This window comes from Protopterus annectens, chromosome 1.part0 (assembly GCF_019279795.1).
Source record: "Protopterus annectens isolate FY-2018-M chromosome 1.part0, PAN1.0, whole genome shotgun sequence".
NCBI lineage: Eukaryota > Metazoa > Chordata > Ceratodontiformes > Protopteridae > Protopterus > Protopterus annectens.
In genome coordinates, this window is record NC_056725.1 from 1,979,707,901 (window position 1) to 1,979,725,655 (window position 17,755).

Genomic DNA, 17,755 nt, shown 5'->3' on the forward strand with positions numbered 1-17,755 from the left:
ATTGCATGTGTTTGAAGCCAGTCATTTGTGACTTTTATTATTTTGTTCACAACATAGTGACTTAAGATACCAACTCTGGTGCCAGCTAAGACCTTTTCTTCATAATTTCTGACAGTGCATGCTACTATTTGTCATTTATTAGTGTGGCATTTTGGGGATTGAAATTCCATCCATGGCAGCATTTGTCACATAAATATTTCACTTAAAAATGTAATGTTATCAAATAGGAAAGTTGGAAAGTCATAGGACAATTTACAGCTTTTCAGTGTTGTCATGGATAGTAACTCACCTGATGTTAATGCTGAATGTAGAAAAAGTGTGCTCATGACAGAGGTGGCATGCTGATACTTCACATAACCTGCAAATACCATCCAACAACGAGAGATGTATGCCTGGCTATTGCCACGAGAAAGAGGAGAATGCCTCAGCATTTGCCATCATGGGACTCTGGTACACATATATGTAGTGTAACAAATCCAAGGGATATTAAATATGCAGACAGTAAGTGAGCAGCAAGAGAGAGTTGGACAGCATGCATCTGGTAGACATATCTTGTGACAATCATAATCAGATATTGTGAGCTAGAATATTCAGAAGTACACAGTAGTGCAGTGCACACATCTGTTCACCAGTATATTCATTCTGCAATACTGTACTCCATATGTTCCTCCCTGTTCCTCTTAACTGTACATCTTTGGATGCATCAACATGCTGCAGGGTTGGGTGCTCCTGGAATTTATATATCAATCTAACTTGCGGCATTCTTGGGCATGGCTAACTCCATCAGTGACCTGCCATTTACATGTGGTGCCACAACAAATGTCCTGCAACCTGCCAGCATGGATCCTTTCAAGAACCTTGTAGAGTGAAGTCCATGTAATATTTCTATTATTCACATATCCTAATAGCAGCTTGGGGTAACGACAAATCTTAGAGAATAATTGAAAACTTTGAGAAAGAACTTGACAACTTTAAAGGGCTTAAGCTACGGAAAACCTGACAATCAATATTATTTTTCCCAAAATAAATCATTTTGGCTCATAATGATAGATTGGCAAACTAATCAGGTTTTGTTAGTCCTAATTATTTCATTAAGCTTTGAATATGTTTAACAAGATCTAATAATGATTTAACTTGGGCTTGGAAAGCTGGTCATGTGGAAGAAAAACAGAGCAATATGATTGCATTATAATGGACGTAAACATTTGCTCCATATCACAGGCCAGGTAGGTAGCCACATTTTATTTTTTTTATTTTATTTATTTTATTTTAATTGACATTTAACTGGGTTGGTTCAACTAAGCTAGAAGCCCATTTTTAGTGGAGACCCAAGGAGAATAGCTCCAGGATATTATATATATATAAATTCACAAATATTAGAATCATTAGGCAGAAAAAGAAGGTTAAAAAATTAGAAATTCTAAAAACATGAAAAGACTAGTAAATGATGAAAAGATTTATGCCATTCAGATTTTAGAACCCAATAGTTTGTGGTAAGTTATCTTGGCAGAATTAAGAAATCACGCACATTTTAATAGCTTTTTGTAAACATTTTTTTTTACTTTTTTGAGGTGGAGTACTAGGGAATATGAAAAAAACTAGTCATATTTTTCACGTTAGCTATTGCATTTTTTAAGCTGATTAAATATTAAATCTGCTATTTAATCATATCATGCTGCACTTTAAGCCAACATGTCACTGTAATATTACTATTATAATTCAATTTGCTTTAGTTATAAATAATTTCTAAATATTTGGAATTATTAACAAGGTTTATATTGTGAAATTTGGACTCATTGGTGTTAGTATAATCACCATATAGAAAAAAATTGTGGCTTTTTGCTTGCTCAAAATATTACCTGAAAGCTTTGAGAAGAAATCCACAGTTGTTAAAATAATGGATATCATGTTATAAAAACTATAAGTAAATATTACTGTCGTTTGCAATGCTATGAATTATAACTTCAAAAATTTGGCATACTGATTGGTTTAAGATAGTTGGTTGAAGAATAAGGGTCACAATAATCATGTTGAACAAACATGGGACATTTGTCAGCCATCCCTATTCCCATTTTAACAAATATGAATTTGGTATTGATGATATTAATAAACAGCCTAACTGATGGATTTTAATATAATAAACAGATAATTTGAAAACATAAACTCATTAAATAACTTTGTTAAAAGTTTTGGACCATCCATAGCCAAAATAAGGAGTGAGATTGAAAGAGATCGTCTAAGAAGAGAAAGAGTATTTGAAGTAGTGGTCTGGTCAGCAGACCACCTAGAAATTAGAAACCCTGATTGGAAAGGTGTAAATGCAATGATAATACTATCTTAATACTTTTTTGCCTAAAAATGTGGACAGAGGTCTTCATATTTTAAGCAAATAAGTGAATCTGTATGATAACTCATGTTTAATGGAAATGAGTGAAAGTTGGGAAGAATACATTGTTTTGATTGATTAATTATGTGTAAATAAGAAAACAGGAAACAAGATTTATGAGAGTTTGATAATGAATATTTTGTAAAAAATATAACATCATCATGACCTTTCACTTCATGAAACTTGAGGGATCATATCATTATCAAAAGTTCCTTTTCACTAAGAGGTGCAATGATATTAGGGTGCTATTCTGCATGTAAGTACAGAATGTTAAAGAGATCTTAGAATGGCTCTAGATCAGCTGTATTTCATTCATTTTCAAATATTGCATAATAGTTTAAAAACAGGAGTAAAAATGTTGACGACACTTTTCACATCAGAGACAATGTGGTTATCCACCTGGGTGATTAGACTGAATTAATGTTTTCAGAATTTTATAACATTTGTGTTAATTTAAAAAAAATGTAAGCAGTTATGTTGGCTTTTCTCCATGTTAATTGAGAAGACCTTTCAAAGTATGGGTTTTCTAGAAAAACAGCCATTTTTATGACAGGATTATACCATTTAGCCAGTCAAAATTCAAAATGTTTATTTTAGATTCACAATTTATTTTTTTCTGATGTCTCAGTTCAGACTTTAGTAAAGCCAGAGGATACCATCCTATATGATGGATGAAGATAATGTATTTAGAATGTTAGAATTTGGTTAACAGTAATTGAGACACTGAAGCATTACAGTTTTAGTCTTTCATAATAGCATAGCAGGGATTATCAGCTTCAAGAAAACATTTAGATGGAAAAACATAAATTTATTCTGGGGATATAATGTACAGCCCAGATATATTTGCAAGGAGAGCATTGTTAAGTGCTTGTAAAAGGTGCAATAGCTTTCAAATGTACTGCCTTAATGTACATGTGAATATGCATCTTACAGTTCCAATTACCACTTGCCTAGTATGATTACTGTGTACCTATGTAACAAAATCAGTAGCTTCAGGACTTTTATGAAAGGGTTAAGAGTTTAGTACTAGTATTTCTAGACTGCAGTACTAACTTTTGCATCCAGATGGATTTTCTACTTATGAGTGGTCTGAAAAAGAATTAAAGAATTAAGAAACATAGAACAGCATGTCAAATTTGGAGGAAATGGGTTAGTGAGAAGTCTATGCATGATGAGGATCTGAGAAATGAGGAAAAAAACTTGAAAATGGTGAGGGTGAAGTTACTGACAGGGCCATAATGCACTGAAGGCTTCCATCATTTCAAGGATAACCTTATATGTGTTTGTATTCATATAGTTTAGATTTCAGTAGTCTGACTTTTCAACTTATTTATAAATGAGTTTAAGACTCCAGCAATATCATTATAATTAGTGAAATTGTTAAGAGGAAAAATTGTGTCAAGAAGTTCAGTTTGCCTGAAGCAAATTCTATAAAAACACAACAAATGTGTAGACCTATTTTATGAAGGATCTTTAAGACAAAAAAGTGATTGCCATGAAGGGGAAATGTTTGCTGAGAAAGGCAGAATAATAGCCATTCATTTCATAAGTATAACAATACCTGTTTTATTTATATACTAGCCAGCAGCTACAGTTGTATGAATCAGTCCTTTCTGAATATTATACCACTATCTAATCATTTGCATTTCTTCTGTTAGTGCAATGTTTGCATCAACCATAGAACTGATGAAAATGAAGATTCTTCTTATGAGAAACATGAAGGTCTATGTGTAAACACTATATTAATCCCATTGTAACCATTGTTATGACTGTTGCATTTACAATGTATGATTTAAATATTGATCCCGCAGATAGTTTCCTTAGCAATGTTTTAATATGTTTAACATGCTATTATGACCTGTGTGCCTCTTCTTGATTGATATTTGTTAACTGGAGCTGTCTACTATAACTTTGTGCATACTCCCATTGTTGGTTTGTGCTGTGTACTGGCTACTATTCTTGCCTTGTATTATTGACTGTTTTCCTCTATAATAATATGTGTGATATGGAATTTTTGATTATTTCCCTCTATAATAATCTATGTAATATGGAGCTTTTCTCCCCTGGCCTCCTCTGAAAATGGACCCATGTCCAGTCGGACTATCCCAGTAACCAAGTTTAAAATAAATAAAATAAAATTCATGATTCAATATGAGACAAATAACAGTAACCATGACTATTATTACCCAGTATTAATGAATTATCATAATTTACAATAAAAAGTGATACAGATTATTCATGTGAAAGATTTTGGGAAATATTTGTACAAAGCCAAAAATAATATTTTCGATAAAAAAGAAGTAATCTAAGACAAGAAAGCACTTCAGATCCATCCCAGGCCAGGCCTAACTCTTTAACACTAACTGTCTGGGAGAGATTGTGTTAACATTTTCAATGCTTCTAGAAACAAAGAAAACACTTTTTTTTTAATCTGCTAAGTGTACCTCTCATGGGTGACCTGGGAACATTTTCTCATTAAGTGACTTGCTTAGTGTCTCACAGTCAGCAGACATATGTGGAATGAATATAACTCTGTACCCTTGACTATAGGAAGCATCTCATTTTCACTAACTGATACAGATTTCTAAATATATCTGAAATCTGGATATACTAAGATATCAGTGTATTACCATTGCAAAGAACCTCAGCTTCTCTGTCCATAAAGTTTTAAGCATAAAATATGAAAACGTACACTTTAGTAAACTATAGAAAAAAATAACACACATCTGTGCCTTAATAGGACTGCTATAAAAATACTTATGGTATATCTAACTTGAATTCAAAATTATCTAATCAAAAATATAATATCAAGTAAGAAGAATAATAGATGAAGGAAAAAGGAAGCATCAGTCTAGACAATAAGCATTCTGTAAGTAAATAAGAATAACAGTTGTAGTAGGTATGGAAATAATAGTAGCTGGATAAAAACAAAACATTCCTATAGTCAAAGAAAGCAACATAAAATCTGCTATCCTAGTGCTAACATCAATCTGATAAACCTAATGCAGGGAAACTAATGTTTGACTATGTATCTGTAGGGGGGTAGTAGAAGTAAAGGAAATTTAGGGAAAGTATGTAAAAATACTGCTGAACCACTATATATTCATGAGGGCAAAATACATCATTTAATCATTAATAATGCATTCCAGAAATTACTTTTTATTTACTTTAGTAAACAATTTTTTCCCTGTACACTAATTGGAAAGCAAGCAGTTTTAGGTGAGACCTTGATTATAAGAACAAAAAAGAACCTGGACTACAACACAGAGTTATTGTAGGACATACCTACAATAAACAAGTATAAAATAAACAATTGCATTTTTACAGTCCATCAAAACCAGTTGGAGTTGTCTGGAATTAGTGCTAAAATATTGATTGTAAAGAAAGCTATTGATAATTCTTGTAGTGGCAGCTTCTTAAGAAATGCATCAGCACCAGACAGTCATGTATCTGGAAAACCTGAAAGCAGATACGAAGTCTTGCAATCAGAGCTTCTGAGGACATGTATATATATCAAGCTATTTAATAACAAAACAACAATGAGAGAGACAGCTTAATTCCATTCCTATTTGTCCTTACTAGGAGAACAATGCTTTGAACACTCAGTTGAAAGAAACAGGGTAAAACTCATGCATTTAACAGAGAAACATTAGGGTCTGATTATATTATATTCTTAGAGGAAAAAAAGGGAAAACAGATTAAACAATTTTTGCCATCTTTGTTTAAAAGTGGGAGTGATGAAGAAAACAAATATGGATGAAGTGCATGAAATACATAAAAAATGCTGACCCACGACAAGACAGAAAGGTGGCATATAAAGCAGGCAATGATACATTCATAGGTTCACAGGTATAGGCTAACAACCACTGGGGTCTTTATAAACCTTGCCATGAAACCCAAATAGGTGTCAGACCAGGGGTGAATTTCTGATTTCCCATCCACTAGAGCAGGTTGCGCTGGAATAGGGTTAGGGAAGGGCTCTGGTTCACATGGATGGGAAGCCTTTTACAGGGAATGGGGATTCTCTCAGATATATACCTGTCCCTCCAACATGTAATTGGCAAGGAAAGTTTAAATCCTTAGTTCTTGTGTTGCTCATTTTGCAGATATACAAAGGTCTATTAGTGCAGGATCCACAGATGCCTTGTAAGCCAGCCATAAATCACCTCTCAGCAGTCTGTAGGAAACAGCATACAGAGATATGGCTCTGAGGTGATCTGCATAGAACATTTTGTTTACACCCTGTATTGTTTTTGTGAGGAAGCTTTGTGGACATTCCAGTTGTTGCATGTGCCTGATCAACTACATAGAGAGGTGAGGCATTATACTCAAAGATGTGTCTGATGATGGCTGAATACAGTGTCACAGTGACTTTCCTGGAAATAGATGTCATGCCCTTACTTATAAGCTGAGCGAAATAAGAGTGCTTTTTCTTACAGCAATAGGCACATATTGGTTGAAAACCAAGTTACTATCTACATGAGTTCCCAAATTCCTGACTACTGTGTCTACTTTAGGGGTACTTTATCAATGAGGTAGTATTCCTGGATGGTCAACTTCCTAAATGGCACTATTATGCATTTCTTGTCAAGGACGTTTAGGCTGTGGCTTTGGCACCAGTAATTTATCTGTATTAGACCTTCCTGTAAGATGTTCATATCTTATTCTATGATTGCTGCTACTTGCACTCATAATCAAAGATGGTAAGCCAGAGGCTCTTGGCATTGGCCTTGACATACAAAAAAATAGACGCCAAGGAGGAGTGGACACAGCACAGTGCCCTGGAGGACTCCACGGGTGACCATCCTCTTCTAATCCTAGCTTCTTGGGTCTTGTCTGTGAGCCAGATATCTATTCGTTACATATGAGTCTATGCCTAATTCCATGCTTTTTTTTTTACAATGAGTGAGTGGTTTATTGTAGCAAATGTCATAGCTAGGTCAAGGTTAGCAGTGTGCACAATTTTGACTTCTTCCATTGCCTTTACAAACTTCTCAAAGAAGTCTGCTGGGTTCAATAAGCATGACCTGCCTTTGAGGAAATCAGACTGGATTAGGTCCAGTTGTTAATCATTTCTTTCCATGGCTTTACATGCAAAACTAGTCAGACTAATGGGTCTGAAGTTCCAAGAAGATTTCCTATATCCCCCAGTTCAATGAATGTGGGTTCATTTGCCAAAAGTTCAGCACACTGCTGTGTGCTGCCTTTGAAGTTTCAGTTATCAGGCCTTATGGTTTCCCTTTGCCAGGACTAGGTAGGCAGTATGCACCACTTTGCCAATGTCCACTGCCTTGGTAACCTTCTCACAGAAGTCCACCAGGTATAGTAGACACAACCTGCCTTTGAGGAAATCAGACAGGGTTGTATCAAGAGTCTGAAGGTTTCCTATGTAACTATTAATCATTTGTTTCAATGGCTTTGTATATGCAACTAGTCAGACTAATGGGTCTGTAGTTCCCTGGATCCATTGCTTGTCTGCCCTTGTGCAGCGGGATGAATGTTGCAGTTTTCCATTTGCATGATGTGAAGCATGTGTGGAGGCTGTGGTTAAATAGTGACACCAGTGGTCTTGATAAATCATATTTCAGGCTATTTAGGAGGCATCCTGGGATATTATTGGGTCACATCAAATCTGAATAATATTGTATTTCCCTAGAGTGACACCAAAAACTAAACCAATAATTAAAGTCAGCCATCTACTGTTCATATTGTGGCATCACCATTGGTGAAGGTAGAATACTGCTCAGTGTTAGGCACATACCAACCTGTGCCACATAGTCTGAGAGCTTCATAATACCTCTCTTCATATAGTCTATGGAAGTATGGCTTGTGTCATTTGCACCTACATGGACAATGACTGAATCATACTGGTAGCTGTATGCAGGAATGGATAAGGAAAGTCAAATTAAAACCAAAGATGAAAGGTTAATATTGGCGGACCAAGACAGTAGGCTGTGTACATATTGGCTTACAGAGACCATTGAACACGTGGGAGAAAGACAAATATAGGTTTTGTAAAACAGAATTGGAAACAGTTGCACACCTTGTTGCTGGCTGTGACATACAAATGGCAGAAGGATTGTATACCGAAAGCATAATAATGTGGCAAGACTGCTGCACTGGGAATTGTGCAAACATTATAATAATGAAGTAGCTGAAAAGCACTGGAAACATGAGCTACAGAGCATCACAGAAAATGATTCTACATGGGATCACCCATTACCAACAGTTCAATAGACAGATGCAAGAAAACCAATTATAGTGGTCCATGAAGAGAAGACAAAAGTAGCATTGATTATTAAAATCTCTACACCCAGTGACAACATTGTCTTGCGTACAGAGAGACACAAAGTCATAAAATATCAAGATTTGTAACAGAGACCAGAGCAGTGTGGAAGAAATATACCCTAACAGTTCCCATAGTAGTAGCAGCAACGGGTCTTATAAAAAAGATTCTATAATTGTATTTAGATATGATACCAATACATCTAAATCCATATGCATTGCAGAAGGAGTCATTACTGGGACACTTTTGGCTGACAAAGATTGAAACAATACTAATTTCATGAACTTTAATTGTACTTTGACTTAGGAATGGGGTCCAGCCCATTCCTGTCATGGTATTAGAAACCCAAAAGACTTGGAGAAATTAAAAGAGTGTAGCTGTGGTGTAATGACATGAGTGCCTGCATAACCTGGCAGATCCTGACCCCTGATAGGCAACTGACCATTATTTTCTCCTTGTTCAACCTTGTGAGTGGGGCAGCAGTATGTCTTACAATGGAATCCCCTATGAATAGATTCCTAGGTAGTGGATTAGCTTGCCTTATGGGCTTGGTAGTTGAGGCTCCATTAGGTATGGCTGTATGTGCAACTTTAGGTGGTGTTTCTATTGACAGCTTTTGGGTTTTCTGAGAATAAAATTTACAGGTGGAATGTCTGGAAGGTCTTCAGAGATTTGGGAGACTGTATTTAAGTGCTTCATCATAAGTAGGTCTACTTGTGGGGCATTTACTATGTGTGGTAGGTGCAGTGCGTGTTTCTGATGACCAGATTGCTATTATGAGTGCATGCAAGAGCTTTGCCTCCAGAGACATTATGTATATACTTCTTTTGCATACTGTATTTGATTGTTTGAAGATTATGTGCTTGTCAGTGAACATTAGGCAATTGTTATATTGTCTCAATAGACTCATATCCACCTTACTGCCTTCACATGTTTCTGCTGTTGCTTCAAACATAAAGAGCATTTCAAGTGAAAACATTAATTTTCTAAACAAAAAAGGACTCAAAACAATGTAAACTTTTATAAGTTTAGAAAGTAATACCCCAAAATAAGTAATATTCAAGCAACATTGGAGTTCTGCCATTGTATTGTTTCACTGCCAGCATATCCCAGATTGGATCAAATTCTTGACATATGTTACAGCATGTGTCAAAAATAAAAAGTGAGTTCAGGGAGATTTAAAACACAATACAATACTGCAAGCTGTGGGACTAACATGACAGAAGTGCCAATTAAGCAAAATCTCAGGTACTAGCTATGAAATTGCATGCTTTTAGAGGGTTTGTATCACAGTCTGTTGTTCTAGATATTTTCAGGATCATGTTGTTTTATAATAACTACTGTTAATTCAAGGAGAGAAAAAAGAAGTAGGGTCTAACAAATGAAAAGAAAGATTTGAAGAGTTGTTCATGCTTTCAAATTGTAGTTTGAAGCAACCAAAATGAATCATTAAAAGCGGAAGAGGCGGATACTTAACATTGACGATAAGTTGCGACTGTCAGTCACCAAACACAGGCACAGGAATAAAAACAATAATGTAAAAGTATGTAAACCATATACAAGGAAATAGGTATATAAGGATTTTAACCTAAGAAAGAATGGATGTGCTACGTGTTAAGATGAACTCCAAGGCAAAATAATTAACAACTAATGGCTGATTCCACTTCAGCTACTAGAATTCTGAGTTTAAAAGTGCTGTTTGACAGCATTGATTTTTGGATTTTATGCATTTAAAGTTTGGATATTTTCATTACTTTTTGATTCTGCTCTTATTATATTACAATTTGTTGTATTTCAAATTTTGTTTTACTGCATAGCTTTTTTTCTTGGAGTCTTAAAAGTTGTTGACTAGGGTGAGTTAGGAAACATTCGTTTTGCATTCATTGATTTAATAGGAATTAGATCTAGCTAATTAGCAGGAGGAGCTGAGAACAGTTTTGTATTCACATGCATTCCTCTCCAGCTACAAGATCTCTGAGTTTAAAACTATTATTCAACTGCACTGATTTCTGGGTTTCTTCCCACCCACCTACCCAATTCTTGTTGTACTGTTAAACTTGATGGCTTTTTAGCTGCCAATCCCTACTATAAATTAGACTTTCAAAGCTCCTCCCAGTGCTAATTCTATTGGTCATTGACAGCTCAAACTGATAAGGCGCTCCCATTACACTCTTGAAGATGAGTTAGCCTCTGTTTCATACATTCCCATTTCGGTAAGTGCACATTGCAAAAATCATAGTGTCAATTTATATTTTGAATTGTTCTTTACTGCATTTTTTTTGTTTTAACCAAAAGTCTATTTCTTGCCTTTCTAACTTGGTCTCGAACCTTAGTCTTGTAGTATCCCTCACCCCAGTGGGAGAATTGTGGGTTGCTGTAGGATCTGACCCTCATTTAGTTAATTTCTAGTGCATTTTTGCTGTTTTTATTTCACTTGGTCTGGGAACATTAGCTTTGTAGTATGTCACAATAGAGAGAGAATTGTGAATTAGTGCAGACTCTGAGCCTCATTTATTACATTTTAACTGCATTTTTCTGCTTGCGTTTTATTTGGTCTGTGGCCCTATATATATATATATATATATATATATATATATATATATATATATATATAGAGAGAGAGAGAGAGAGAGAGAGATTGACAAACAAACACACACACACACACACACACACATATACTTATATAGCATTTTTACTGTTTATTGATTAGAAAACTTTCTAGTTTATCTCCTATAACCTGTGATTAACTGTATAACAGTGGTTTGCAACACACTGTATAGATACAGGCATCTAGAGCTGTTATTTTCCATATAAAACTTAATATGCTATTTTCTCAAGTATCTAGCTATGTGTAAAGCAGCTAGTTTGTCCACTGAGAAGCATCAATCCGAGTGTGTTGTGTTAGATCAATCCTAGACCTCTCCTCCAGCCAAATAAGTCCAAGTTTTATTTGCTACAATCCTACTCCCCTTTTACTACCCTTCATAGAATGGAAAAAGAGGATCCATCACCATGGATGTACACTTCCCTACAGTCTCTGTAGTCAGGTTGGTGGAAAATGGCATCCTGAGACAAAGTAGCTCATGTCTCACGTTTACTGAAAACAACCTTATCCTTAAGCAGACTGACACAGTATGCAACAGATATAATTACACTATGTCTTTAGAGGCAAAGCTCTCACATACAAACACTGATATTTCCAAACAGGTTACCTGTAGTACACACATAGCAACTATTATGGATCAGACTCATAAACTTTCATAATCAGCATCATTTAAATATCTGCCCAAACCTCAAAAGCAAGCTTTACTCCGCAACATTCCAAGCATTCTACAAAGACAACACTCTCCAGGACACACGCAAACATATCTCAAAATGTCACAGCCTCTAAGGCAAACTGTTGTACAGCATAATCTATCTGTTACTGGAAACTCTGTTGTGAAACACACTGATTCCCCACTCACAAGGTTGAGTAAGGAGACCATCATGGTCAGTTGCCTATCAGGGGAAAGGATTCATCAGATTGCACACTTATTCGGGTCATTGAACTACAAGTACCAGTATGATTCTATCAAAGTCCATGTGGGTGCTAATGGCCTGAGACATATGTCTCTGGACTATATGAAGAGAGACATAATAAAGCTTTCAGATTATGTGTCCAGGCAGGTATGAGCCTAGCAGTGAGCAGCATTCTAACTTCTCCAAAGATGATACCACAATATAAGCAGAAGATGATTGGCTTAAACAACTGGCTTAGCCACTGCTGTCATTCTAAGGGGTCCAATATTTGTTGGCTTGGGAGGACATGATTGACAGACCATGGAGCTTTGCCATAGATGGTCTGCATCTGTTCCCATTAGGCTTTCAGGTATTATCCACAAAATTATCTAACCCTATACTTTTTTTTAAGCAATGCTTATCTAATAACCCTTCCGAAATAGTAAATTCTACTCAAGATAAACTAGAAGCGCTAATGCTCAATGCTGAGAGTCTCAACAAGAAGTTCCACTCCTCTGAAGTGCCCTTTATCTGGAGAATGTTCACATCTGTGCAGTTTCTGAGACATTGTTTAAAAGTGAAGAAGACACCCTGGCAGTCCTTCCATACATTTAGACCAGCTACTGCACAATAATGGACAAGAGGTGGAGGTGCGTCAATCTACATAAAAAGTAAGTACACCTCAGGACTGGTCAAACAGCATGACATAGTTGAGCTACTCCATGTCCAACTAACCTACAGTAAAGTCCCATACATCCTTACTAGCTGCAAGCCTCCTTCTGTGATCTAGTTTAACCATACCACATACTTGAATATACCGGAGTCACTCACCATTGAGCCCAACAATGGCTGATTGTAACAATAACACTATAAAGTGGAATACCTACACAACCACAAACATGCAGGTTCAAAGATTCTTGGATTTTATCAATGAAAGCACCCTGGAACAGCTAGTCTGTTCACCTACTATATGTGCAAATATCCTGGACCTAGTATTCAAAGATACTGGGGACTGCTGCACACCCCTTAATGTAATGTCCTCACTGATCAGATCAGTTCACAAGGCAGTCACCCTTGAAATAAATATAATGTCCAAACTCCCAGCAAACCCCAGAACCATTAAGAATTTTTCAAAGGCTAACTACGTCCTATTAAGTGATGGCATAGCAAAATTCAAAGTCTTCCAAACTCAGAGAACATTGTGAACTATGTGGAAGTGTTTATGGAAACCCTGTATAAGCATGTAAATAACTGGATAGAAACAGCAGTACCAAACCAAAATAAACTTAGGACAAAGTCCAAAAACAATTCCCCTTTGTGGACCCCCAGTATAACTAGATTGTACAAAAAAAGAAAGAAAATCCTGTCCGAAAATAGGATGAGCTATGCCCAAAAGACAAAAAAACTCTATCATCAGTCTTAACAAGTAACTCAGGGGACTAATCAAGTCTACAAAGCTAACTATAAGGCAAAAATAGCCTCCCAGGCTAAGGATAACCATAAGACATTTTCCAATTATGTACACAACTTTAAGAGGAAGACCCAACAGTGTGGTGAATTGATAGTAAATGAACTACTTATACCAAACAAGAGGATTTAGCAAAATTGCTGGCAGATAAATTTATCTCAAATTTCACCCTCTATCACCACCGGTTACCACACCAAGAAACACCCTCTACCATTTCTCATCCAACTATTACTAAAGAATAAGTCTTCAATACACTATCCAAAGTTAAACACACTGCATCAATGGGTCCTGATTATATCCAGAATGCCTCCTAAATAGCTTGAAACATGACTTTTCAGGATTACTAGAATCCCTATTCAACAGTAACCTCCAGACAGGCTTCACTCCCTAGGAAATGGAGGACTACAATGGTTATCCCTCTGCTTAAAAGGGTACCATCAAAAGATCCAGGAAACAACAAACCCATAGCTTTGAGTAGTTTTATGTGCAAGACCTTGGAGATAATTATCATGGATCTGATAAACAATGAAATAGAAAATCTTTAAACACTGAATCCATCCCATTTCAATTTTGTCAATGGCAGGACATGCCTACTTAAACTGGTAGACTTCTTCAAGAAGGACATTAGAGCCATGGGTGAGGGCAAAATGGTGCATGCTGTCTAACTTGACCTGGTAAAGGTATTTGACACAATACCTTACTCTGGTATTATAGGCAACCTCACATATTTAGGCATAAATCCATATGCAAACTGACTGGTAGCCAAATGTCTCATGGATAGGACCCATGAGGTTATGGTGGGGAGTCTACCTCCACAAGAGTCCTGTTGCTAGTGGTGTCCCATGGGGTTTAGTACTGGGACCTCTCCTGTTCAAAATATAATTCTTTGAAGTCAAGGCATAATTTGAGTTTGGCTGACCATATTTGCTGATGACTGCAAGCTGGGTGCAGTCATTGCATCCCTGAATGATATAGATACCCTCCAGGAGGGTCTGACTTAGACAAATAACTGCTGCAGAGCCATGGCCTTAAACTCAATGCAAAATAGTGCATAATTATACCCTTTGGGAAGATGACCATCCCTGCAAATTACAACACTGATAACAATCCCCTAACAGTAGACACAGTAGTAAGTGACTTGGAAGCTCAGGTTGATAAAAACCTGAACTTGAATTGCAATGTGTCTGAATAGGAATTTGCAGTAGCTGGAGTAGCCAAAGTGGTTTCTTACCAAAAGAATACAGGGTATAAATAACATTTCTTATGTGGACCACCTCAAATCACTGTTCCTTTACTCGGTCTCTCTATCAGACTACAGAAGGGCGATACCTGCCTAATTTATAAAGCAGTCTCTTATCCAGCCTTGATGGATCTGCTATACATTTTCAAAACAAAAAGTAGAATTACCTGATCTAAGGATCTAAACCTTATCTGTGACATCAACAAAACATGTTAGAGGGACAGGTATGTGGCTCAGAGATTACCCCTTCTCTGGAGTCAACTCCCTATTCCATCTGAAGCACAGATCTTTTCTAAGCCGATTCAAATGCAATTTGGACCTATAGATGGGATATCTCAAACTTGCCCCTGGCTTGCCACCTGTGATCCTTATGGACAGAAGCAGTTTGTAGATGCCGTAAGGCATAGGCATATACTAAAGCCATTCTTGCCTATGTGCTTTGATAAATGTGAAAATTGGGGCATAAATGACAAGACTTAAAAGGGATCTAGGTTCACTAGCCTGTACCCTCCTATGATCCAATGATCCATAGATAAACCCTGAAAAATAAGTCAGTATGTAAATAACATGCAAAAAATGCCTATGTCTACATGCGCACAATCCATAAGAGATGAATGCATACAACCTCTTAAATACTACTTTAATGTCATTTATATTATTATATTCATATTTACAGTTATTTCAGAAGAAAATGAAGTTTGCTAGAAAAGGCATCTGGAATTTTGCATCTTTCTTTTTTAAGAACTAACAGTAAATAATTAGTTTCCTTCTTGCCTGTTTGTATTCCAGTGGTAGCTTTTAGGAGGAAGTTTGTTGCTGTTCCACATGAACTAATACATTGAGAATTTTGACCACATTTAAACATTTAACATAAATTATTATTGGAGAGCTAGTAGAGTCATGGTGTACTCCTTCAATAAACATTTGTGTATACTGTTCCAATTATTTTATGAAGCAGCTTTTCAATTTAAAAATGAATATAGACATTTTATAAGGCTGACTTTGCAGCAATAAATACTAACTTAAAAGGATGGCTTTGGAAGGACATTATTGAAGCAAAATGTACAGTAGAAAAATAGGAAATCTTATATGACTTTATAAATTGATTGCTGAACATGATCCTATTATTATTCCAAATACTATAAGGCACTGAGGCCATCCCTTGTGTACAGCTGGTTTATCTAGATTTCCATACAGGATGAGTGTACAAAGGCAACAAAATGCTTCTAACATTCTAAAAAGGGTAATTACTTAAGAGCTAAAAGACAGTTGCAGTCTAAACTTAACTGTGCCAAATGCTATTTTGAATTAAAATTGGCTAACAACTCAAGGTCTAATACCAAAATAGTGTTCAAGTTTTTTTTATGCATTTTGGTAGGGATTCAATGTCTGACATCTGTCTTAAGATGTTTGATAAATATGTTACAGAAGCAGGTAGTTTGGCAAAAAAAAATGGGGGTTTTGGTAGCATTGCTTTGATCAGTCAGATAGAAGATGCAGTGTGATATATCTATCTTATTATTATATTTGACATTGTCAGAGATTTAAAATTGATTAAACTAAATGATGTGGCCGACAATGAGTAACTTAATTGTCTTTTAACTAAAAAGCATTGCTGAAAGTCTACAGCCATGTTTAGCTGAGTTATTTCAAAACCAATGAAATTAGTGTTACTTTCATCCTTGGAAAGAGGCTTTTGTCATTCTAATTCTGAAAAGAAAGTCTGGATGCAATGTTGACAACTTTAAATCCATAAGCCTTACTTGCTTATAATGTAAATGCTTTGAGCATACCATCTGCCATCTCATCTATTCAAAACTTATGAGAAATCTTGACACTTATTGACATAGCTTTAAATCTGGCCATTCATGTCTCACTAATCTGTTAAACATTTGCTATAATATTATGATAGCCCTAGTCGAGGGACTTACAATTGACATTTATCTTGATTTTGTCATGGCTATGATTCTTTTTATCATATAGGAATTCTGCATATTTTACAACAACTTAATACTAATCCATTAATCAGAAAACAGGCGCCAAACTGGAAAATAGATTGTGCAGAGTTAAAACCAAAGAATGTTATTATTCTCAGCTTATTAGTGCCACGTTTCTCAGTGGTCTGTTTTGAGACCTCTGTTATTTGGATTGTTCATGTCTGCTTTTCTAATAAAAGCAATATATGGCAGAGTAAATTTGCAGATGATGCTGAAATGAGTACTATCATCACTAGCTGTTTGGATGATAATCATTTGCAAGATATTTAGATCATCTTTTTCTTTTGTCGTCTCAGAATGACAAGAAATGTTATTCCAATAAATGTGCTGTGCTACATTTGAGCACCAATAACAATGAATATACATATGCTCCTGACAATTCAGTTTTGTCCAGTGTAAACTGTGTCACAGATTTGGGGAGGGGAGTTGGCTGATATTGATTTAAGGTTTGATAAACATATTAAAGTTCTTCTGAGAAAGTGTTATGGCTTAGTTTGCATTCTTTTACAACGTTTTTCTACTAGATCATGTAAGGTTAAAATTAAAGAATGTTATTATTCTCAGCTTATTAGGTTTATATTCTTCAGGCATCTCATTTAAGGCCTCTGTTATTTAGGTTGTTAATCCCTAATTTTTATTGTAAAATTGATGCATAGCTTAGCAAATTTGCAGATGATGGTAAATTGAATTGTATCATCAGAAGCTGTTTGAATGATAATAATTTGCAAAGCTATTTAAATCACCTTTTTCTACGTTCGTCTCTAAATGATATGAAATTCAGTTGAAATAAATGTATTGGTTTGCGTTTTAGTACCAATAACAATGAGTACCCACATCTTGACAATTCAGTTTTGTCCAGTGTAAACTGTGTCAGGTATTT